The 26,829-nt window shown below is 43.7% G+C and overlaps 1 long non-coding RNA gene across 6 annotated transcripts in view; it reads right to left on the minus strand.

The window, feature by feature from the left end:
• Nucleotides 1-26,829, minus strand: part of LOC108645164 — a 455,446-nt gene that overhangs the window by 323,952 nt on the left and 104,665 nt on the right. For 3 of the 6 annotated variants that reach the window (XR_004219631.1, XR_004219628.1, XR_004219630.1), the window contains exon 8: nucleotides 26,027-26,237. The exons of 1 other annotated variant lie outside the window; for it this stretch is intronic. This is a non-coding gene — a long non-coding RNA (uncharacterized LOC108645164). Of the gene's footprint in view, nucleotides 1-11,815; nucleotides 13,260-14,501; nucleotides 14,610-26,026; nucleotides 26,238-26,829 lie in introns of those variants that run through there. 2 more of the 6 variants (XR_004219625.1, XR_004219626.1) reach the window with 2 other exon arrangements.

Consider the following 26,829-nt stretch of genomic DNA (forward strand, 5'->3'; position numbering starts at 1 on the left):
TTTGAACTGCTGCCAATCTTACAGCTTTGAGGCGACACCCCCCAAACTTGAATCACACAGTCATGGGCTCAGCCTGAATGAAAATATGATGATTGTTGGATGCCCAAAAGTGGCCGGAGCTGTGCACAGCCAATCAGATTTTACCTATTGGCTCGGCAAAAATCCAACCTGCTGCCAGTCTCACAGTAATAACGCCGGGGCCCCCAAACTTTGCAGGGTTAGGCACCAGGTAACTGCGGTTTAAGGTTAGGAAAAGTGGGCAGAGCCACCAACAGCCAATTAGATTTTATGTAATGACTTTTAATGGGGAAATCCAACCTGCTGCCATTCTCACGGTATTAACCCCAGGGTCCCCAAACTTTTCACAGTTGGTCAGTGAGAGAACTTTGGCGGGCACAACAACAGCCAATCAGATTTCACCTATAGACTTCATATGTTTAAATTTAAGCTGCTGCCATTCTTTAAATATTAAAACTAAGGTCCCCAAACTTTGCAGAGCTCGTCACCAGGGAACTGCGGTTAGAAAAAGTGGGTGAAGCCACCAACAGCCAATCAGATTTTAACTATAGATTTTCAATGGGGAAATCCAACCTGCTGCCATTCTCACAGTATTAACCCCAGGGTCACCAGAGGACTGCATTTTTAGGTTTAAGAAAGTAGGTGGAGCCACCAACAACCAATCAAACTTCACCTATTGTATTTTTTTGGTTTAAATTTAAATTGCTGCCTTTCTCACACTATTCATGTCAGGGTTCCCAAACTTTGCAGTCAGTCACTGGCTGACTACGTATTCAGGGTTAGACAAATGGGCGGAGCCACCAAGAGCCAATCCATTTCCACCCATTAAATTTCATTGGTTTATATTTAAACTGATGCCATATTATTATCTGTTACGTATACTAATACATATTACTTATTAATTCCAGGGTTGTTAAACTTTCCAGAGTCACTGGGTATTTGCCATTCAAAGTTAGAAAAATGTGGGTGGAGCCACCAACAGCCAATCACATTTACTTTCAATGGTGAAGTGTAAAATGCTGTCAGTCTCACAATTTTTATGCCCCCAAACTTTGCAAAGTTGGTCACTAACAGCCAATCAGATTTCATCCATTGAATTTTATCGGATTAAATGTAAAATGCTGCCATTCTCACACTATGCCAGGGGGCCACTGTTTGTCACTGGGGGACTTCCACTCAAGGTTAGAAAAAGGGAGCACGCCCACCAACCACCAATCACAATTCACCTATTGACTTTTATTGGTGGAAATTTAAACTGCTGCTGTTCTCTAACTATTAATCCCAGGGTCCCTAGGTAAGTGGGTAAGGGGGCGGAGCCACCGACTGCCAATCAAATGTCACTTGTTGACTTTCAGTGGGGAAATTTAAATTGCTGCCATTCAGACACTATTAAAACCAGGGTCCCCACACTTTGCACAGGGGTTTTTACTATATAACTGTGGGCCCAAGGTTAGAAAAAGTGGGCGGAGCCAACAGATCAGATTTCACGTTTTTCAACCCAACATGAAGTTTGTTCTCAAACTCCCCTTTCTAGTTGGACATCCGGCTGTTTGGTACTGGGGCCCCAACAAATCTGCCCAGAGATTCACCTGCTCCGTGCCAACTCAAATACATATATATATATCGGCATTCTGATTTGTTATTGTAGCTCTTTTTGTTAGAAAATGATTCGTCAATATATTGAGAATTTACTCGCGAGTCTTTTTCGGCGATTTCCTGAAATCGCCCCGCCGCGTCTGCCATCCCGCCAGCGACTTACATGTTCGCCAGTGGGATGGCAGGGGTAGGCAACTCGGGGAGATTATTCGCCCGTAAACAGGGAGTTTTGCCGCGGGCGACTAATCTCCCCGTGTGCCAGAGCCCTTAAAGATACCCCCAACACACTACCATTCAGTAGATAGTTCGCGTTTATATTATTTCTACCAAAGTGCATAACTTTGCACTTATCAACATTGAACCTCATTTTCCAGTTTGCTGCCCAGTTTTCCAATTTTGTCAAATCGCTCTGCAAAGCGGCAGCATCCTGCATGGAACTTATAGTTTTGCACAATTTTGTGTCATCAGCAAAAATAGAAACAGTACTGTCTATGCCCCCCTCCAGGTCATTAATAAACAAGTTAAAAAGCAAAGGCCCAAGGACTGACCCCTGCGGTACTCCACTAACCACACTGGTCCAATTAGAAAATGTTCCATTTACCCCCAACTCTTTATCCTTCAGCCAGTTCTCTATCCAATTACAAATATTATGTTCTAGGCCAATATTCCTTAATTTGATCATTAACCTTCTGTGAGGTACTGTATCAAACGCTTTAGCAAAATCTAAGTAGATGACATCAACTGCCATTCCAGCATCAAGGTTCCTGCTCACCTCCTCATAAAAGGCGACTAAATTAGTCTGGCAAGATCTGTTACGCATAAAACCATGCTGGCACAAACTAATAGTATTGTGAACTGCAATGTATTCAAGTACCCTATCCCTTATTACCCCTTCCAAAAGTTTTCCTACTACTGATGTCAGACTAACAGGCCTATAGTTTTCAGGCTGAGAACGGGATCCCTTTTTAAATAACGGCACCACATTAGCAATCCGCCAGTCTCTTGGCACCATGCCAGACCTCAACGAATCCTGAAAAATTAAGTGAAGAGGTTTGGCAATCACAGCGCTCAGCTCATTTAATACCCTGGGATGAATCCCATCCGGCCCTGGACCTTTGTTTACCTTTACATGTTCAAGTCTCTTTTGAATTCCCCCCGAGTGACCCACGCGTCAGTAGCTAAATTACTAGCACTGGGTATATTACAAGGGAAGCCTTCATTATCTGGCTCCTCAGATTTATAGACAGATGAAAAATTTCAGCTTTTTCCCCGTTCTCATCAACCAACGTACCCCCCCGTGATAATAAAGTTCCCACCCCTTCTTGCTTCATTTTTTTACTATTCACATAATTAAAAAATAATTTAGGATTCTTTTTACTCCTAGCTGCAATATCCCTTTCCATCTCTATTTTAGCTTGCTTGATAGCTTTTTTGCTGCTTTATTTGCTTCCTTGTACCTGATGAAAGTTTCCGCTGTCCCAGCTAACTTGAATGCCCTAAAAGCACGTTTTTTCTTACCAACCTCGACCTTAACTCTTTTATTCAGCCATAAAGGTTTTGCTTTGCGATGCCTCTCCTTGCTTACAAGGGGGATATACTGTTGTGTATACTTGCAAAGCAATGTTTTAAAGATGTTCCATTTTCCTTCTGTGTCTAACCCCATGAAAAGCCTTTCCCAGTTGACACATTGCAGAGATGCCCTTATACTGGCAAAGTCTGCACGTCTAAAATTGAGCGTTTTAGTTACTCCCTTATAGAGCTGTCTCTGTAGCATTATCTCAAAGGAGACCATGTTGTGATCACTGTTCCCCAAATGCTCACCCACACAAATGTTAGAGATGAGTTCATTATTATTAGAAATCACCAGGTCCAACATAGAGTCATTCCTAGTAGGTTCTTGAACCGCCTGAAATAAAAACTTTACAAACCTACTAGCTGTTTCTGACTTAGCCACCCCATTACTCCAGTCAATGTCCGGATAATTAAAGTCCCCCATAATAACAACTTGACCCAGTTTTGAAGCCTCCTCCATTTGCAACAATAGCTGGGACTCATCCCCCTCATCTATACGGGGGGGTTTATAACATACACCAATGATCATTTTCTTTGTGACCTTCAGCCCTACTGAAATTTCTACCCAAAGAGATTCAACGTTTTCATTGGTAATGTCTTTATTACATGGCTTTAAATCTGACTTTACATAGAGACAAACCCCTCCACCCTTTTTAATCCCTATGTCCCTCCTAAAAAGCGTATACCCATTTAAATTCACAGCCCAGTCGCATTTATCATCCCACCAGGTCTCAGTGATACCAATTAAATCATAATTTTCAATACATGCAATAGCCTGCAACTCCCCTAATTTACCCGACAAGCTACGCGCATTAGCCAGCATGCAGCGGAGATTACTACTCTAGCTCACCCCCCCCTTGTCTAGTTTAAACACTCCTCCAACCTCTTAACCATTCTCTCCCCTAGCACAGTAGACCCCCTTCCATTGAGGTGCAATCCGTCAGGGTTGTATAGATTGTACCCCAAGGAAAAGTCAGCCCAGTGCTCTAGGAACCCAAACCCTTCCTTCCTACACCAAGACTTTAGCCACGCATTTAGCTCCCTAAGCTCCCGCTGTCTCCCTAAACTTGCACGCGGCACCGGCAAAATTTCCGAAAAAATGACATTGGAGGACCTTTGCTTAATTTTAGAGCCGAGATCCCTGAACTCACTCGTTAAGGTCCCCCACCTACCGTTCATTTTGTCGTTAGTACCGCTATGTACCAAGACAGCCGGGTCATGCCCAGCCCCTCCCAATAATGTGTCGACCCGATCAACAAATCTCCAGTGTGTCACAAACTGGAGATGTGTGGGAAATAATAATGTGAATAATATGTGAATATTCCCCTAAATGCTAAACCAAAAGGGATGGACCCAAGGGTGCTGGGAGTTCCAGAAGAAGGATTAATCACAAGCCAAGTTTTTTTTTTGGGTAACTTTTTAGTAATTTTCCTCCAGTGTCATTGAGGACCTTCATACGTTTCATATTTCAAACAGTGACGGGAAGAGTCGGACATTTCGGCATAAATGAGACCTTTTCTCAGTTACTCACTACCGCTCTGCAATGAGTTCATTTTGGCGCAGACCAACTGCACGTGTGGATGGAATGAGCCCAAAATGTTCTGACAATCAGACTTCTATATGAGCCGGCCATATGTGGCCCTTTAATAAGAGATGGACTAAGGGAGAATCGACTCACACAGGAACCTGGGTGCACTTGAAAGCTTTGAAAGCTTCTAATCTGTGATTGGCTCTTCATTACTGTTACTGACCTTCATATTTATTCACTATTCTCCAATCCCCTCCAGGCACTGGATAGGATGTATGTTGACAGGCGAGGCCACAAAGGCCCGGGCCTAGGGCGGCACAAACTTAGGGCTGGCATGCCGCCCGCTGCAGCCAAATCTTTACATTTTGCTCCCATACGGAGTAATGGAGACCTCTCCCCACTGCTCCGTATGGGGGGGGTTGTGTTCGTGCATGCATCGGATGGGAGAAGTAGGGATGAGATCAATCAAATAAAATAACTTCCTGGGCAATTTATTGACATTTCTACAAAGACAGTACAGCTTTGGTTTAGTTGACAAACAACCAAAATTCATCTGTTTGGTGTTTAAGCCTTAGGCCTGAATAACTAACATTCAGAAGGCAGACAGGTCTCTAGTGTAGAAACTTAGCCTGACACCCAGCCAAGGAGAGAGACATGGGAAATAAAGTCATTGGCAGAAAACGATTGTATAGATAGGTCCCAGAGTGTGACTGGAACAAAAAGCCGGATGCCCCACCCTTGTGCATGAGTTCACTTTTGGTTTAGGGCTCCTGCAGCAATGGTGTCCCGGGTTCCATTCCAGCCGGCGGCACAATCTTCAAGGAGAGCAAAAAATTCCAATGTATGTTTCAGAGTGCAAAGAATGATCCTCATCAAGTTTCTTCCAGCAAGGGTGCAGTTTGATAAAATCCTTTAATAACTGTGTGCTCTACCAACAATGTGAGGAGATGGATTATTGTTCCGAGAGCCGCGTGATGCCCGTGCCATAGTGCAGCCCCTGCCGACAGAAAATACAGAATTCCCAGGTGGCTGGAACACCAATGTTTGTGGTTAAGGCATACCTGCCTGTAAATGAGCCATTTGCTTTCACTGCTGACTTACATCAAACACTGGTGGCCAGGCCTTCCCTCAGTGTGTGTTTGACCACTGGCAAATTCTACCTGGAGATCCTTTCGATAACACCCCCCAGGCAGAGACCCACTAAGATAACTTCCTTGACAAGCTGGAAACCTTTGCTTTACTCCTGTCAGCACTGATTAAGTGGAAATGAACTATACCCAAAAGATGTCAGCGTTCCCTGCAACATTCTGTCGGAACCCTGAATATAATCTTTCATTGGCATGATCATAACTTTCTCTTTATTCTTGATGGGTAGCTTCTGCTCTCTGAAAACATCTTGGATGGCTGGGGAAGTAAATGTGAATTTGAGGGTTGACAGGAACGAGGGCAGAATGTAGAGCAAAGATCTACTGCAATAACCTGAATGACTTATTGGTGCTATTAAAAAAATGTAATTGAAAAAAAGAATGGATAGGGAAACAGTAGGAATTTCCAAACTTGCTAAATCAGGTCACTCACATCTAGATCTTCAATGAGTAGCGACATAAATGGGGTAAATAGGAATCTGCCCTGCTATGTAGTTTGTGACTATTACACTGTTGCTTGACTTTATATCTTGAGTTTTGTCAGTAAACTATAGTCGGACTGTGGTTCCTTTTTAGCCAGGAAAGAAGCAAAGACACAAACAGGAGCAAACACTAGGATTAATACAAACATTTCCTGTGACTATATAGTGCTGCAAAGTGAATACTGGTTTTGAGGCATTGTCACAAAGAAGGGTTCATTTCTAAATGCGAGTGCAGTGTGCAAAGTGCAATTTCAAATGCAATTCACCAAAATGCATCGCTTTTCCCACAGTGCAATGTTTGGCACAGGGGAGCTGATGCAATTGCACAATCGCCCTTGCATTTTTACACAATTTGGATGCAAAGTCACTGTGGATAATTTCCGGTGTTGGTGTCAAAGTGACATTCGGGCATTATTGTATAGGCGCAATTGTGCTGCACGAGCTGCAGTGGAAACCATGGAATTGCTGCCATATTTGAGATGGAAGCTGAAGGGTTCCAGGAGCACTTGCTTGCGATTCATCCAAACAGACAGATGCAATTGCACTTCATGTCATACAAGAGTGCGGAGCGTCTTTAGGCACAAGTACCTCAAAAAGCCAAGCTTGGTTTAATAGAGTTACAAATAGTTGTTGTAGTGAGGACTTTGGATTTCTGGGTTTATAAGGGGGCATGCATTCCTGAGTACATAAAGGCTGAAGCCACACAGGCCCTTCCTCCTCGCCTGCACTCTGAACCATTGTGTCGGCCCTGGTGCAGGCACACACGCCAGATTTCAGAGTGGAAACATGTAAGTATACATTCCTGTGCCGGAGTCCATGGTGTGTGCCTGCAACTGGGCTGGCGCAAAATTGTACATTGTAAATGTGTCTGTTCCACAATGGTTTCCCAGGCTAACAGTTAGGGTTCTGCAGCGGGTCTGTTACAATCACTGGGGGGGTGCCTAACATTTCGCCACTCCCCAGTGATTATACAGGTATAGGACCCGTTATCCAGAATGCTCAGGACCAAGGGTATTCCAGATAAGGGGTCTTTCCGTAATTTGGATCTCCATACCTACTAAAAACAATAAAACATTAATTAAACCCAATAGGATTGTTTTGCATCCAATAAGGGGTAATTATATCTTAGTTGGGATCAAGTACAGGTACTGTTTTATTATTACAGAGAAAAGGGAATCATTTAACCATTAAATAAACCCAATAGGGCTGTTCTGCCCCCAATAAGGGGTAATTATATCTTAGTTGGGATCAAGTACAGGTACTGTTTTATTACTACATTTCTGAATTATTTGGAGTCTATCGGAGACAGGCTTTCCGTAATTCGGAGCTTTCTGGATAACGGGTTTCCGGATAAGGGATCCCATACCTGTACCTTTCCTTCCCCTTTAAACAATTCTGATTATGCCACTTCCAGCTTGAAGCAAAAGCACGTCCTGTTTAATGGCGGTCAGCGGGTCACAGTTAAGGTTGCGGATAAGGCAGTTGCAGGTCAAGTCAGGTCGTGGGTCAATGCAAGTAAAAATGCAAGTTCAGGTCGTGTGTTTTGGGCCTTAGGGCCACATCTCCAAAAGTGTTTTTGCACAGGATTCTACCCCCAGTTACTTTGGATTGGCATAGCATGTCTTTTTGCTTGCCGAAAATATGCGCCATACATTTGGTGCGGCATTGGCCTTATGTCTAAGCACATTAATATCAGGCGGAGCTGGAGCAACTCCTGGAGCATAATGCTCACCATGAGGGGCCAGAAAATCAGAACATATTATCTAGACCAGGGATCCCCAGCATGTTTTACTTGGCAGCCACACACAAATGTTACAAATGGTGATGAGCCAAACATCCAATGAGCTTGTGGCTTGTACAGTTGTAAATTGCAATAAATAGATGAAGGTGAGTTTTACATGATATTGATAAAAATCTCATTAATTGTTACTGGAGAAAGTGTTTGTCAAAAATATTCCAGAGTAGTATCTTGTTGAGCAGAATTCCACATACAACATCTGTATAACATTGAGCCTGGACACCCATTTAATGAATTAAAGTGGTTATACTCTCCCTGGAACAGCAGGGGTTTTGGATGATTCCCCACCATACTGGCAACTGCCTGGGCATGTATATTACTCTGGGGAAGGGCAGTTTCCAAAACCACCCTGGAATCCTTGATTTTTTCACAGTTCTTTGTGCACGATGGTTGGATCATCTAAGAAATTTTTTATACAGATTTTTCTAACTATGGACTTTTCTCTAATTATGGACTTTTCTATAAATATTTTGTAAAAGGAAATAAATGGTGATCTAAAGTAATTTGGCTGGATATTTTCAAGCACCAATTCATATGCGTGAAGGTGCTCTCCTCTTTTTCTGTGATATTTCAAAAAGCCAGGCGGTGGGCTATTGGGGATTGACGCATCGTGCCGTGTGAGCAGTAAAGCGTTTATATATTCAATTTTCTGAACCGCTTACTCTACTTGATGTAATTACAGAAATAAAATCTACTAAAGAGGTCTGCACCACGCTGATAAACGCCAAAACAGAAGAAATTAAACTGGATCTATCCATAATCAGGCAAGATCTCCAAAAATTGTGGGAACGTACTGCTGCTACAGAACAGCGTCTCAGCGAGCGAGAGGGCGCCTGTGCCCCAGTTCAGCAAACAATGCAGAACCTCTGTAAAGATGTCCAAAGCTGCATGGCGCAATCACATGACCTGGAGAATAGGCTCAGGCGTAACAACCTACGCTTGGTCGGCTTCCCTGAAAGAGCGGAAGGTACGGCACCGGAGTTCATTACAACGTGGCTTCTAAACAACTTTGATAAAAACAAGCTGTCGGGCACCTTTGCTGTGACACGGGCACACAGAGTTCCGACAAAACCACCACCGGGCGCACCGCCTAGACCCCTTCTGGCACGCATACTAACCGCGATTGACAGAGATTCCATCCTTCGCATGGCCAGGGGAAAATATAATCTGCAATACCGAGCCAGGAAAATCTCCATCTATGCCGACTTCTCGTCCGAAGTACAAAAGCTGAGAGCCGAATTCCAGGATGCAAAATGGAGACTACGAGCAGAAAACATCCAATACGCCATGTTTTACCCAGCAAGGCTCCGTGTCTCAACTAATGGCAGCAACCTGTTCTTCACTTCGCCGCAGGACCTGAACCAATGGCTTGACTCGAGAAACGACGCACCCTAAAGGGAGGGGCAGGGCAGGTTATGCAATGTTACGCATAAAGGTTTCAAGTTTTTAAGTTATGGTTTTAACTCAGGTGCCAAATATGAATGGATCTGGATGCAGGCGCAGGATTTACTAGATCCAGCAATATGCGCAAGTACACCATACCCACAAACTGCTAATGGCGGTTAATGTTCTGACTTGGAATGTACGGGGTCTCAACAACCCCATCAAGCGTAAGCAAGTACTTGATTTTTTCAAACGCAACAAAATACATACTGCATTTCTGCAAGAAACCCTCTTGGTGGGCAGCAAAACACTGGCGCTTAAACGCCCTTGGATAGGGTGGGCGTACCACTCATCCTACTCAGTATACTCGCCAGGGGTATCAATCTTAGTGCATAAACAAATACCCTTTAAGCTGGAGAACCTAAGCATAGACCAAAAGGGCAGATACATTTTTATACAACATGGGCAACGTGAGCTGGTGTTAGAAAACATGTATATAGCGCCCCCCTATGCAGACGACTGCATTAAAACATGGGCAGAATACTCTGCCCTTAGCCTACTAGTTGGGGACTTTAATACTATCCTCAATCCAGAAACCAATCGTTTACGTAAAGTAGGATCAAACATAACTGAACCCCCCACTAACCTCCGATATCTAATGGAGGAACTTTGCATGAGATTTGGAGGCACCACCACCCGCAAGAGAAACAGTTTTCCTGCTTCTCTGCTTCCCATAATGTTCTCTCACGGCTAGACATGATGTCGGCAAACGTCTCCTTCCTAAAGTCTCACAAACTAAATACTTACCCAGGGGCATCTCAGACCATGCCCCAATGCTGGCAGTGCTAACAATCTGTAACCCTCCAACAACCACCCATTGGTCTGTCAGTCCAATCTGGTTCCATATACTTAACAATCAGTTTCTCCAAATAACAAGGGGCTCATATCTAACCTATATACGATGCTGCTAAAGCAAAAGGTGCATAAAAGTATACCCAGATCGCAAATCAATTGGGAAAAAGACCTCCCCATCCTCACTGGTTGTCAATGGCAGCAAACGCGTAAGACCCCAACCCAGGTGTCGCTAAACTATAAATACAGACTGTTCCAACTCTACATTATCCATATGGCCTACCTAACCAAGGTCAGGCTACACAAAATTGATGTGTAACAGATGTGGTCATGAGGAGGGTACGCTTATACATACACTATGGTCCTGCAACAAACTGAATATTTATTAAATTCTAGGTGCCCTATCTGAGTTACTACAATATCCAATCCCTAGAGCACCGGAACTGTGTCTACTATGGGTAACCACATCATTAAAATGACCTAAAACAGATGTACAATTTTTGCAGAAAGTCCTATTTATAGCCAGAAAAGGGATCACACGACTCTGGAAATGCCCTGATCCTATAACCAATGGTATAACTCGGTTGGGGACTTGTGTAACATTGAAAAAGCCGCTTACACAAAAAATGGAAATCACAATAAATATGTGGCAATTTGGAATAAATGGAACAACGCCTATAATAATATATTATAGAAACCAATGTATTAACACTTAGTCACCTGGATATAAAATGTTGATGCTCTGTAAAATAATCTTTCTGCGATGTGGGTGTAACACTAAGCTCCGAGTCATAACTGTCAGAAGCAATTGTCAATTTGCATTGTTATAGGCTTTCTCAATAAACTTACCTGAGTAAAAAATAAAATGTTTGGCCATTAGGCAGCCTCTATGCACACTATCAGCTTACAGGGACTTTATTTGGTAGGAAATCTTGTTTTTATTCAACCAAAACTTGCCCCCAAGTCAGGAATTCAAAAATAACTCCCTGGTTTGGGGGCACTGAGAGCAACACCCAAGGGGTTGGGGAGCAACATGTTGCCCCGGAGCCACTGGTTGGGGATCACTGGCTTAGACCTTAGGCCCACTCTCCCCTTCTCTGTTCACTCACTTTCTGTAGTCTCTTAATTACTTCTTTTTTCATACTATTATCTATCCTTTCCTCCATTTCTTCTCTATAGAATTGAGTAATGGCCACGGTATAGGCATACAAGGCAAATGGCTGGGTGGGCAAGAGGGCCCACTGACACGCAGGCAGTTAGTTTACTGAGAGGAAAAAATATTAATAACAGTTGTCAAATATGAGAAATCTGCTGTTATTCAAAAAAATATAGTTATCCAGTAAGTCCCCCCCTTGCCACCCCTCCCCAGTGAGAATCCTATTACAACCATACGGGGATCACAATGAATTTTAAATGAAACAACTCAGATGCAGTTGAAGTACAGACTTTTAGCTTTAATTCAGCGGGGTGAACAAAACGATTGCATAAAAATGTCAGTTGTACAAAACCAAAATTAGAAAAAAGTTGTCTCTGTCCAAATATTTATGGACCTGATTCAGTAGTGCAAACTGAGACAGGATTACAAGTGCAATACCAAAGGCCGACCTGGCAAACCCCCTCTATATTTGAAAAAACATCAACAGCATTCATAAAAGGTACTCGCCCCATACATGCTCCTTGCACTTGCGTGTACTTGCTACTCGCGGGGAGCGCTAATGTGCAAACGAGCGAGTACTTGTGGGGAGCACTAATGTGCCCAACCAGCCTGCTCTAATGAATGATATGCACAAGTGTAGGAATTGATGCAAGAGAACCCTGGAATCATTTCAAGCTGGGGCATTTCAGGGTTCCACTAGGGGGCTGGCCAATCAGCACTACTGACTTGTTCATAATCCCATGCTATTGCCGTTAATAACATCATTCGCAGCTTGGCACACAGGCACAATGATGCTGTAATTGTGGGGGAAAATAGCAAATTGCATCCAAAAAAGCACTTGGCACTATGTGCGCCATTTACTCATGAGTCTTCTAGCCTTTTATTAGGGGTGCACAAAATCCATTGCCTCCCTCTGGATCTTGCTGAGCTACAAATACAAAGTGACTGCTAGGTGGTGGCAGGTAGGTCTTACTTTGCATGCAACTATACCCAACAGTTCTGTTGAGTACACCCTACGTACATGTGACCCTTCATGCTCCACACTTGCATGGATACCTATGCCTACTAACACTTCTTGTTGTCACTATTGGCTGCTCATATTCTAGCTCAGGGGATCCTCTTCTCTGACTACATCCAATTATTTATATGTTACCTCTAAGCTGTGCACTAAGCAACCACTCCACAATTGTGCAGAAAAGATACATTATTGCTCACAGAGCATGTGAGACAGAAAAAGTAGCTGGAATACTGAGATGTTAATTAAAATCGGATGATAAGCATTCCAAATAAAGGTCAGGAATTTGAAAGAAACAAGTTTTGATTTTATTGGAAGATACAGATTGGAAGTTGGCCGTCAGGGCAGGCAGCAGGCAAGGCAGAGTCTAGTATACAAACCTTGGGTCACAGCAAGCAGAAAAAAAGGCTTCCCATGGCTCAGCAGTAAAATGCACTAGAAAACTCCTACACAGCGGAGCAGGGTTCCAGAATGGGCTGGTCACAATAGGTACAAAGGGCAGGGACTCCCAGGCAAAGTCCTATTGGGTTTTGAAGTCTCTCAGTTAATGGTATAGTGATGGAACTCCTCCTGCGCTGCGCGGCCCGAACACCAAACAATACGACTTGCTCACATGGCTCCTTCTCGCTCAGGATTCAAATGTGAATCGCTTTCCCATCATGCACCTGTGATCCTGTGCCTTTATCTCCCATAGACAGTTCAGCCAGATCCAACCTGGAAGCAGAAAGAACAAAACCATTCTGATCAAGCAGACAGCTCAACACAATATGCAGTTCCAACACAATATGCAGTTTGTCACAAAGTGGGCTGTACAGACTAATGGTAAAAACGCTTGGAATCACCCCCATTCGTTTCCATGGGAATTGCCTGGACCGGGGGCCACGTGACAGTCATTTTGTGGTGATTGCCACGGACAATAATGTGGGTGATTTTGAGCAATTTGTTGGCCACACACTGAGCTGCAATTGCTTAGTCGACAAAATATCCTGAATCTGCCTCTGTGCCGTTACCCTAAAGCTGTACGCAGAGGCGGCCGAGTTGGCCGGGCGCTGCTGGAATGACCTCCACTTCATTACTAAGGGGCAGATTTATTAAAGTGTGAGCCCACCACAGGAAAATTCACCTACTTTCTATTCATTCCTTTGGGATTTTTAGACTTTTTATTTATCAAATGGTGAACTCAAACTTTTACCTTTTGATAAATACACTTCAAAAAATCCTATGGGAATGAACAGAATGTGGGTAAATTTGTATTAAACTCATATTTTGCTAAATCTGCCCCAAATGTACAGTAGTTAAATAACAGCAGTTGGACTCTGTAATGTACAAATGCAGAGAGTTTTATATTGTGAATACTCAGCATAGCAAGTATTTTCTTGAATTGTATAAAGAGAAACAATGCATTATTAAGTGTTCTGCTGCTGTAAAAATAACATGACAATGTGGGGAAACTTATTCCAGCAGCTCTGAGCTACCAGGCCCACTGATGGCAGAGCCCATTGCAGCTATCTGACCAACACAGGGCAAAGGCTAAGGGCACAGTTTACAGGTCACTTGAAAATTCAGGTACATATATAATACATGCATGTTGAAGGGCATGTTGAAGAAATTGTAATCAGCGCAGCCCTTCCAACTGGATTTTCTAGTCTGGTAACCCTAACTGCATATCATATCTTAAAGAATCCCTTTTCCCTAAAAACTGTTTCACCATATCCAGTGCATTGGCCCCCACACTGGGAGCCCCTTCCTAGTGCAGAGGCCAGAGTGCTCATATCATAGTAAATAAATCTAGTTTACAGTCATTTGGATTTTACATCTACTAAATACACATTTGTGAGTCTGATGCCAAACAGATCCACATTCTGGGCCAAATAGGGCCGATCTGATCACTGAGCCTTTCATTGGACCCAGATACTGGAGGAAGAACAAGACCTTCCTCTTGTGCCACCATCTTACCTTAGGGCAGTGCTTGTCAGAAGTTTCATTTCAAGCTCCTCTCAAAGGTTCAACAATTGACCGAGCCGCTCCATGAAGGTCCAACCTCTGGTCATGGCCCCACCTCAACTAAGGAAATAAGTACAGATATAGTGGGTCATTTACTGTGTCAGGAATATCAAGGGCAGCAATTACATATTGAGCCTAAATGTCTCCCCAACTGAACTGCTGGGCTTTCAGGTGCATCTAGGAGGGCAAATGGCCAGTCTTCCCAATTGACCCTCACTGGCCTTCATGTTGAGGCCACAGAACAAGAAGGCTTATCCTTCTATGGATATTCCGCTGAAATCATGGAGAATGAAAGAACCAGCATTATAACAGTCAAGCAAAGATAATTTGGTCACTTGTATTCACTCTCCCGCGCATACACAGTAGCCATGAAATGAAATAATAACCTAATAAATAAGTAATAAGGAGCATTGGTTGAGTCTGGGTTTCCTTGCCCTTTAAACTTACCAATGGTGACTGTTTGCTGCCCCAGAAGCAAGGTTCTCACGCCTCATGGAGCTCTAGGAGATTCTATCTTCCCCCTGTGTCTGAGTTGCTTTTTACCGGAGAGAACAATTCACTGACGTTAATATACTCGGCTCATTACGGCAGAACAGTAGAAGGGAATACAGAATGTGAGCGCTAGAGTACGGTAAGGATCTGACTGATCACTGCGCAGCCCTACAGATCCCGCGGGAAACTGATCTCACAGAATACAAAGTAAAACAGTGACCCAGTCTAAGGGTAATGGCACAGGGGGAGACGGGCAGCATTCTGTCCCACCGGGAATTTATAGCTCCAAGTAACACTACAAATCTCCTCCCCCCACCCCCCTCGACAGACCCAAGTACATTTCCGCTAATACCGGTCCAGGCCTTGGCCGATATTTTACCAGCTAGAGCCGTGAAACATCAGCCAGATGGCAACCCAAGTCCCTGGATCAACATGCTACTAAACTTTTAGTATGCTATAGAGTGGCCAATTCTAAGCAAATCTTTGATTGGTTTTTATTATTTATTTCTTATACTGTGCTAATTATTTGCCTTCTTCTTCAACCTCTTTGCAGCTTTCAAATAGGGGTCACTGACCCAAGAGCCCAAAAACTATTGCTCTGTGAGGCTACAGCTCTATTGTTACTTTTTATAACTCTTTTTTCTATTTCTTCTATTTCTATTTTGTCTCCTCCTACTCATATATCAGTCTCTCATTCAAACCACTTCTGGTTGCTAAGGTAAGCAACCTAGCAACCAGACAGTTGTTGACAATCTGAAAGTTGCTAAACAAAAATTGAATTAAACTACAAATAATAAAAAATGAAGACCAATTGCAAATTGTCTCAGAATATGACTCGCTACATAATACTAAAAGGATAGAAATCCCCAGTTATATAGATTTCTATAGCTACAAACCTCTGAATTTCTGAACAGACCCACAAAGCGCTTCCATTAAATATATAATTTGAGCCAATACAAGCAGGGCAGCCTGCCTTCAGATCAGAAACCTGCCAGGCACTTACACTGCGCTTGGGCTAAAATGTTACTCTGACAGCTCTCTGTGCTCAGCTTGTACCCCATATATGCGCACATCCACATTTCATCATCTTCTCCCTAAGGAACATATGTTGTGAAATAAACAAAAACAATATGTGTATGAGGTTTATTTTAGCTAAATTGCCATGGGCAATAATAAGCCCCAAAACAGCTCTGTAGCGCATAAACAGAAGTTAGTGGGCTCCACAGAATATCATTTCAAGACATTTTCGTAAAACATATATTTAAACTATCATTCCAGACCCCAAGAGGGGGCAAGCCCTACAGTTACCCCTCCGGCCTGAGCACAGCCCTGGGTTACATCTCCCACTAACACTCTCAATAACAGTTGCTTCAATCGTACAATCCATCTATCAATTCCATCCGTTGAGATTCTTAACTGCTCTTAATCTAAATTTAGGAGCCTGGATATTTTGCTTTTAAATGCATGAAATTCCCCAATCCCTTACATTCCCACTCAATCATTTCCCAGCAGGCCTAAACGGTGCGTTATAGTAATATTGGAATTAGAAGCCCCCTCTCAGGCCCTCTCTCAGATCTAGATGTCCCTCAACCCCTGTCACAACCGCAAATCATAACAAACCCCATTGAATGGGACTTTGCTGGGATGTCCTGTACGGCCAGTCTGGTTTAAATAAATATATTGTTTCAATGCGTTGGATAGTTTCATTATAAACACGACAAATCATCATATCAGTCATTTAGTATTTATACATTGTTTCATATATTTCTGCCACCAGCAATGATTCACAATCTTCGCAACTTTTTTCAGATAACACACAAGTTAGTAATAACATATTAAGAGAAAAGGGCCGTTAAATGAATAATACATGTACCGTGAGTGCAATAATATATATTATATATCTACAAGTTGCATAGCAATAGCTATCAAAATGTAGCCAAATCTGAATGCAATGGGCTATAGGCAGGAGATGCAAACAGCTTATCTCTAACGTTCCTGTCTAATATCAATATTGTCTTTATTAGGTGCCTTGTCACAAAGAAATATGGATTTGATCAGATGCTCTATTTGTTGTCTCTTTATATATTTATTCTGCCACTCGCTATCACCATGTATTTAGCAGTAACATTAAAGGGAAGCCCCACTCAGAAACTCTTTTGTAGTGTTACAAAAACCCAATGGTTTTAAAGTTGTCTGTAAATGTTATGACAAACAAACATTTCATGACATGTGACCAGAGATGACTTCACACACAGCAATGTGACAGTTGGTTTTGTCCGTTGGTTGACTTTGTGGCGAGAGGTAAGTCTGAATCCCCTGAGAGATTTTTTGCCAAATAACCCTTATTTTAGCTAAAAAAAGATGGGAAATAGTTGGGTGATGCCCCCCTAGACTAGCGGATGTTGCTCCTCTCACAGATTTTAGTGAATTTGGAGAATTTTAGAGATGACATTAATCTTAGCGCTGGTTGGGAGACACAGACACAGGGTTTGGCAGTTTTGCAGTTCTGAAGCAAATATATATATTTTTTTTTGACTGGGGACCCCATAAACATTTGGAGGCCATACAATACATACATTTTTCCTCCCAGTATTGACAGGCTCCTTAGAGTTCTGCCCCTTTGCCCCGGGTATCTGCCCTGCTCTCATGTAGCAACCTTAACATTTAACTGAATACATTTCAATACATTTTTCCTTGCAAAGCAAAGCAATTGGCACAGAAATGAATGGGGTTGATCTTTTCCCATCAGCCTGTACAGCCCCCTAAAAGCACTGTGACACCAGGACCCACGCTTGGTTGGCAGCGCTGTCCGGAGCCCTTCTTTGCACCAAACGTTTGTATCTCTCCCAATCAAATTCTTCATTCTATTAAAGCTTCTAATAATTGGTGCTACTGGTTATTTATAGAGCAGCAAACATATTCAGTAGCGCAGTACAACTGGGAGGGATACAGAAAGGGAACCCTAGTATATACTGCTATAAATGGCAGAGAGGATCACAAGAGCTCACAGTCTCTTCTCTCTCCTGAAATAGAGCGATTTGAGAGACTTGAGAAATAGAGCGATTTGAGAGATTTGCAGCGACTCCTACCATCCTTGCGATATAGAAGAAGATACAGAAGAAGACACACAAAAGTCTTTTTAAAGACTACACCTTTTCTCCACAGCAGAAGAACAAGAAGAACCTGCCGGACCCATTGTGGTTCAACTGGTAAGGAACCAGCATTTTTCCCTCTGCAATATGTATTACATAGTAGATGAGGTTAAACAAGAGGCACATCCATGGAGTTCTACCCCTAACTCTGATCTTTACTGTGTTTATTTGGGGTCTTTTAATTTGACATCTTTAGATTAACTCTAACCTTCCCAAATCTCTATTTTATATGACAGAGGCAGCAGAGATGGGCATGAGTGCCAGCAGCCGGCAGTACTACGAGTACCGCTATGGGAAGGTAAGCGCCCCTAGTGCTAATAAATACACATTGCTGTGGTATGTGGGCTAAGAAATTCTAATTATTATTACTGAGGATTAAAGAAAACCTGCTGGAGACCTTAATGTCTTCTTGTTTCCTGCATTTCTGTAGATCTCATGGTGGATCCCCCCTGATCGGGACATCTTCGAGATCAGGGATTTTGAAGATCCACGGGCGGGTCCCTATTTGGAGTGCATTAGGGAACAGATAAGAGGAGACATCAGGATGGCACTCTATGATCTGTGGATGGCAAGGGATTGTGTGAAGATCACAAAGTGGTGGCAATTTCGCCTGAAGGCCGACTTCCGAGGGGACTACAGGTACATCAAAGCCCACCTAAAGGACCTCTACAAAGACCTAGAGGCTATCAACAAGGTCATCCTGACGCGGAACAGCGAGAGATATTAAGGTGCAGTATAGAATCCATCCTTCTTTCATTTTTTTCTTTCTATGCTGTTTGCTGAAATGGAAATATTCCCTAAATGATGGCTATTTTGTAATGGAAAGGGGCTGATGGATTGAAATCAATTGCAATTCTCAGATTTTGTGCAATGTGTGAAGCTCATGTAAGATGCCAACGTTGTGGGGAAAAATACCCACTTGTTCAGTGTTTTAATTTTGCTTCAGCGCCCGATTTGATATTAATGTGCCCCTAAGTGTAATAGGGTTTCTCCAGGGATATCGCTTGCTAAGGTATAAATAAGTTCTTTTGTTTGACTTTTGCAGGTGGCCCTCGGAACTAAAAGGCAAAAGGTAAAATCCGCCCAGATCCACCTTCTCTCCTATCAACCGCAATTCCACCAGCGGTGCCTGCACTCCCATCCACCGTAATTCCACCAGCGGTGCCTGCACTCCCATCCACCGTAATTCCACCAGCGGTGCCTGCACTCCCATCCACCGTAATTCCACCAGCGGTGCCTGCACTCCCATCCACCGTAATTCCACCAGCGGTGCCTGCACTCCCATCCACCGTAATTCCACCAGCGGTGCTCCCCCTTTCATCTAAAATATGGTTCATACACAAGAGATCCTTAAGGTGCTTGGTAAAAACTGCATTCCCTTTCCATCCATCCCTCAGACTGCAGGAGCCGGGGTCTGCAGGCTGCCTGGGGCCCAATGGAATGGTGTGTATGCTACCATATTCCCTTGTTTCCCTCACCCTGCTTCCCTTGATTATGGCAAGCAGGGTGAAGGCATTGATTCTGGGAGCAAATCCGATTGCCGTTAAGGAGTCAGGAAGGAATTTTTCCCTCTAATGAAGCAGATTGGCTCAAAGCTTCTCAGAGGTTTTTTTTGCCTTCCTCAGAATCAATGAAAAACACAATTTATTATTTTTACTATTAATAAAACTGTGATTTTCACAGATGAACCATCAAGCCGTGTGTGTGTGTCTTTATTCTGGGTATTGGGCTCATTTGGAAGGGGAAACACATAGAAGTTAATGAAGAAAGAAAGAGAAATGTACACATGTTGCTGCTTTATAAGAAACCCTGCTTTCCACTGTATGTGTCAGTCTGATTCCTTACACCCCCCAGCACTTCAGTACCTGTGAGTGACACACACCAGTCCTCCTGCGGGTATGGCTGCTCCACCAAGCATTCTCACACCGGGCTAACGGGCTGAGCTTCTGTTTATAATGGGCATTCTTGGCATCCTCCCATCATTCCCCATCATGGCATCCAGCCCTGAGCCCAAATCACTGAAGGGTAAAATGCACAACACAATATTCATTGGGCAGATGAGAAGGTGCCTGTGGGTACAAAACCTGCTCCTGTAGGGTTACTATGCAGCCATATTCCCTGGATACACTGAATATTGCCATGTGAGCAGTAAAGCACAGAACCCACCCATTCCCTTATCAAAATATATGGACCCCTAGTCCTGCCGGTGCCATCTGAACCAGGTGCAACTGAATGAGGCACCGGGAAGCAGCAGCGGGCAGAACCCCTGTGGCACCGCGCCGTATACAAGAGCAGAATAAAGACCTTCCTAGCATTGCTGGATACAAACACCAGCATGGCGTAACATTAACATCCCCTAAAGCTTTAAGCTACTGCCAGATGGGACTTATTACCCGCTGTGTGTGGCACCCAGGCCCATGCCAGCGGATTGGCTGATACTTGGCCTGCGTTTATTATACACCGGCTGAGAATCAGCCCCGCCTGGCAATAGCTTCAATGAACATCGATACAACCCAAACCCAACTCTTTCACTTTAATGTGCCAGCGTTGCCCCCCTGTCCCATCTCTGCCCCAAACTGACACACAATTCTGTTACCTTACTAACTCAGTTTGACAGAAGAGTAACACAATTACTGCTAGAAGTAAAGCTACAGAGGAGAAAGGGTTAATACTGTGCCTCGCGTGTGTATCCCAGTTTGTTACATGCTATTATTCCCATCATTTAGTTATGAAGAATAGCCCCCAGTAATGTACAGAGGGGTAACAGCCCAGAGTGGGATCCGCTCTCTGCTTGCCAATAGCGTGCCAGGAATCAGCACCACTGCCAGATATTTGCAGCAATGGAAACGATATTAAACCCCAACGCTGCTCATATTCAGACAAAATCGCCGGTGCTGCTACCTATGGGATTCCCATTACTAGCCGGGCAGAGCAGTTTATATACGGCAGTACAAGCAGACAAACAAGTGCCCGTGCCCTGGGCCGAGCATAGATGGAACACACAACTAGCAGCTTCATTCTACTTATACTTTATTGTAGTTTGGGGCGTGTTTTGGGGAGACCTGCACCTTTTTCAAGCATCCTGGCAACACTAAAATAAAGTTTAAGCAAGCAGCATTCACCTGCTCTGTGTGTGCTCCTTCCCATTAATACTATGTACTATGTATATAAAACATTGCCTTAAGGTGGATGCAGGGTACTGGGAGTTGTAGCACCAAAGCCACTGGAGCTGCAGGACCATTCATGCGAGTTCCCCCAAGCACAGAAGGTTCCTGCACAGCAGCAGCGGAAGGTAACATAGGTTCAGCAGAACAAGATGGCGTCAGTAGGGCAAGATGTTACCCACCTGCGTACCCACCCCATGTACAGCTTTGTTTGGGTAGCGCCATTGTACCCTGTGCAGGAGCTGAACTAAGGGTTTTACTGTACTACTAATATTTCTATCCCATTCTTTTTCTCTCTTTCAAACCACTATTGGGATGCTAGGGAAAACTAGACCTAGCAACTAGCTGTCTGCTGAAATTCTCCCTAAATATGAATGGCAGTGCCATGGGGCCCCCGAACAGTTTGATACTAAATGTATATAGGATTACCACTATACTGTACCCCTGATACCATCTTGCCTTACTATACTCACTATCCCACAGTTACACTCTGTTCCCCTGAGACCATCATGCCTTACTATACTCACTATCCCACAATCCCACAGTTACGCTCTGTACCCCGGATACCATTTTGCCTTACTATACTCACTATCCCACAATCCCACAGTTACACTCTGTACCCCTGATACCATCTTGCCTTACTATACTCACTATCGCACAGTTACACTCTGTACCCCTGAGACCATCTTGCCTTACTATACTCACTATCCCACAGTTACACTCTGTACCCCTGAGACCATCTTGCCTTACTATACTCACTATCCCACAGTTACACTCTGTACCCCTGATACCATCTTGCCTTACTATACTCACTATCCCACAGTTACACTCTGTACCCCTGATACCATCTTGCCTTACTATACTCACTATCCCACAGTTACACTCTGTACCCCTGATACCATCTTGCCTTACTATACTCACTATGCCACAGTTACACTCTGTACCCCTGATACCATCTTGCCTTACTATACTCACTATCCCACAGTTACACTCTGTACCCCTGAGACCATCTTGCCTTACTATACTCACTATCCCACAGTTACACTCTGTACCCCTGACACCATCTTGCCTTACTATACTCACTATCCCACAGTTACACTCTGTACCCCTGATACCATCTTGCCTTAGTATACTCACTATGCCACAGTTACACTCTGTACCCCTGATACCATCTTGCCTTACTATACTTAAGAGGTCATATGACTTCTTTTATGTACCTAATGGGGCTATAAAACATACAGGGAGCCATAGATACAGATAAGAGGGCAACCAACCTACTATATAAGTATCTACTGTACTGTAATGATTGGAAGGAAGTAGAATATTGCTTTGCTCCAAAGGCCACAATGCAACAGCATGGCTAAAGCCCCTTCAGCAGCTCCGTATTATAATTATTCTTATTCTCTATTGCTGAACAGTCCCTCACTCTTCTGTGCTGTAACTATGCTAACTGTTCAGCAATAGCGACTAAGGATAATGAGAATACGGAGCTGCTGAAGCACAGATGGGTCAGTGAGCTCTAAAGAGAAATATGTGAGCCATAATGCGTCCCGCTCCCACTTTAATATGCCTTTCCCAGTGCCCCCTGTTTCTCACCCCAATGGGCTATGTGCCCAAAACCCCATAGCCAGTTTATCTGCAGTGCCAACATCATGTATAATGCCCACAGGGCACATAGCCAGTTTATATGTAGTGCCAACATCATGTATAATGCCCACAGGGCACACAGCCGGTATAAATGCAGTGCCAACATTATGTATAATGCCCACAGCGCACACAGCCAGTATATATGCAGCGCCAACATCATGTATAATGCCCACAGGGCACACAGCCAGTATATATGCGTGCCAACATCATGTATAATGCCCACAGGGCACACAGCCAGTATATATGCCGTGCCAACATCATGTATAATGCCCACAGGGCACACAGCCAGTATATATGCAGCGCCAACATCATGTATAATGCCCACAGGGAACACAGCCAGTATATATGAAGCACCAACATCATCTATAATGCCCACAGGGCACACAGCCAGTATATATGCAGCGCCAACATCATGTATAATGCCCACAGGGCACACAACCAGTATATATGCCGTGCCAACATCATGTATAATGCCCACAGGGCACACAGCCAGTATATATGCAGTGCCAACATCATGTATAATGCCCACAGGGAACACAGCCAGTATATATGAAGCACCAACATCATCTATAATGCCCACAGGGAACACAGCCAGTATATCTGTAGTGCCAACATCATGTATAATTCCCACAGGGCACACAGCCAGTATATATGCAGTGCCAACATCATATATAATGCCCACAGGGCACACAGCCGGTATATATGCAGTGCCAACATCATCTATAATGCCCGCAGGACACAAAGCCGGTATATATGCAGTGCCAACATCATGTATAATGCCCACAGGACACATAGCCAGTATATATGCAGTGCCAACATCATGTATAATGCCCACAGGACACACAGCCAGTATATATGCAGTGCCAACATCATGTATAATGCCCACAGGGCACACAGTCAGTATATATGCAGTGCCAACATCATCTACAATGCACACAGGACACACAGCTGGTATATATGCAGCGCCAACATCATGTATAATGCCCACAGGGCACACAGCTAGTATATATGCAGTGCCAACACAGGTATGCAGTGCCAACATCATGTATATTGACCACAGGGCACACAGCCAGTATATATGAAGAGCCAACATCATGTATAATGCCCACAGGACACATAGCCAGTATATATGAAGAGCCAACATCATGTATAAAGCCCACAGGGCACACAGACGGTATATATGCAGTGCCAACATCATGTATAAAGCCCACAGGGCACACAGCCAGTATATATGAAGAGCCAACATCATGTATAAAGCCCACAGGGCACACAGCCGGTATATATGCAGCGCCAACATCATGTATAATGCCCACAGGGAACACAGCCAGTATATATGAAGCACCAACATCATCTATAATGCCCACAGGGCACACAGCCAGTATATATGCAGTGCCAACATCATGTATAATGCCCACAGGGAACGCAGTTAGTATATATGCAAAGCCAACACCATCGACAATGCCCACAGGGCACACAGCCAGTATATATGCAGTGCCAACATCAAGTATAATGCCCACAGGGCACACAGCCAGTATATATGAAGAGCCAACATCATGTATAAAGCCCACAGGGAACACAGCCAGTATATATGCAGTGCCAACATCATGTATAAAGCCCACAGGGCATACAGCCAGTATATATGCAGTGCCAACATCATGTATAATGCCCACAGGGCACACAGACGGTATATATGCAGTGCCAACATCATGTATAATGCCCACAGGGCACACAGACGGTATATATGCAGTGCCAACATCATCTATAAAGCCCACAGGGCACACAGCTGGTATATATGCTAAAATCTGGTGGACATCTACAATGGAAAAATTGACCGCACTCATCCACCACAAAATGGACATATATGAAAAAATATGGACACCCTGGACCGAAAACCAAAACAATCGACCAACTAACCATATCTAAAAACGGACAATGCCAAGGGAAAATCCCAGACGCTAACTAAATAAAAGGAAAAAAAGAGAAAAGAAAAAAGACCACCCAGATGAAAACGGCAAGGCGAGAGTCCAACCCCCCCCCCTTTACCTCTAACCCTCTATCCAACCCCTATTCTACTTTCTTTAACCCCCGTTGTTCCACATATTTTGTATGCATCCTACTTTGTTGTAAAACAACTAATAAAAACAAAGTTTAAAAAAAAAAAAAAGCCACTTTGGGTAAAGTTTTGTAAAATGGCCCCCCCTGGACCTGCTCCAGAAAAACCACTATTTTTCAACTGCCCCATCGGTGATCGGGGTACACAGACTATTGCATGTGTCAGTTGGATCTCCCCCTCTGCTCTACATTTTGCAGCAAGTAGTCTGTAGGAACCTGAGCCCCTTCTCCCAAGGATTCTCCCTTCGTAAAGGATTCGGCCCAATACCGAACCCAATCCTAATTAGCATATGCTAATTAGGGTTTGGAAGGGTTAAATCTCAAAAAAATTTCAGCTTCCGTGTTTACATGTAAAAAAGTCACATGATTTTTCGGATTCGCATTTGGTCCGGCCAGGAACGTGGATTCGGCTGAATCTAAATCCTGCTGAAAAAGGCAGAATCTTGGTTGAATACTGAATCCTAGATTCGGTGCATCCCTAGAAAATACTGCCCTGATGGAAGGTGCCCAACACATGGGCATCATCTAGCATTTTAACCTTTTTGTGTTCTTAATGACATTCTATTCTAAACATTTACTAGATGTATGTGGGCAACAGAAAGAGTAGAGCCGTACCAATTTAGCAAGAAGTCTCACAATCTGAGAAGCACTGAGCCTTCCTAATATTACCTAAGGGATATACAATCTGAGCTGTAATTAGCATCGTTGTATGCCCATTAAACTGCTCCCAGATGTCTCTTTCTTGGAAATAATCCTTTGCCTAAATGGCTTACATGATCAATACCTCCCCCACCGATCAGATAATCCTGGTGCTGGATTTTGTTCCCAAATCTCTACAGATTTCCGTGCGTCATATGATTTGTCAGGAATCTATATTTGCCCAGGCAGCAAACACAGCAATATCGCTCACCTTTTTTAGCTGAGGAAGAACGCCTAACGGGCAAAACAGAGCCAGGCACCCCGCCGAGCTTTAGGCCTCCATTGCCTGCTGTAATCTGCTTCTTCTTGTGCTTGTGCCGTTTTAGCTGGTGTGCAGCCAGGGCTAGGGCGACCGTACCAAGAGCCGAGGCAAAAAGGACCTTTCGAAGACCAGGAGACAGCCTGGGTTGCAAGAATGTGGACTGCAAAGACAAACAATATATAGATTCATTATAATAACCAGCTATGGATTTTGGAAAATAATAAATGTGTCTTGTGACTTTGTGGCAAGCAAGACAAGGGTACTTCAAGGTCAAAGCTCCTAATGCCTTCCCACCCCAAGCATTCAGAAAAGTACGCATTACGTAAATGTGTGTGTATATATATATATATATATTCATGTAAATGCAGCCACTTGCTTTGACCTCTGCAGTTTCCAGGAGATGGGGTGCAGTGACAAAACTAAGGATGCACAAAACCACTACAATACCATATTGATCACTAGTGGCTCAACGGTTAGTATATTGCCTTGTAGTGCTGGGGGTTTGATTTTAACCTGGGCAATAACTGCAAGAAGTTATATAATCTCTCTTCATTCCTAAACTGGCAATCTGTGGGTTCTGGCAAATGCCAGAGGGGCTTCTGTAAGATGCCATAGACTGTCACTATTTATTGGGCCTGTGGGGCTGTTTTTATTTTGAATCCCAATCCAGACCTGTCTCTGTGTGTTTCCTCAGGGCACTCTGCTTTCCTCCCACACCCCCAAAATATACTGGATGGATAAATGGCCCTTGA

This window comes from Xenopus tropicalis, chromosome 8, assembly GCF_000004195.4.
Source record: "Xenopus tropicalis strain Nigerian chromosome 8, UCB_Xtro_10.0, whole genome shotgun sequence".
NCBI lineage: Eukaryota > Metazoa > Chordata > Amphibia > Anura > Pipidae > Xenopus > Xenopus tropicalis.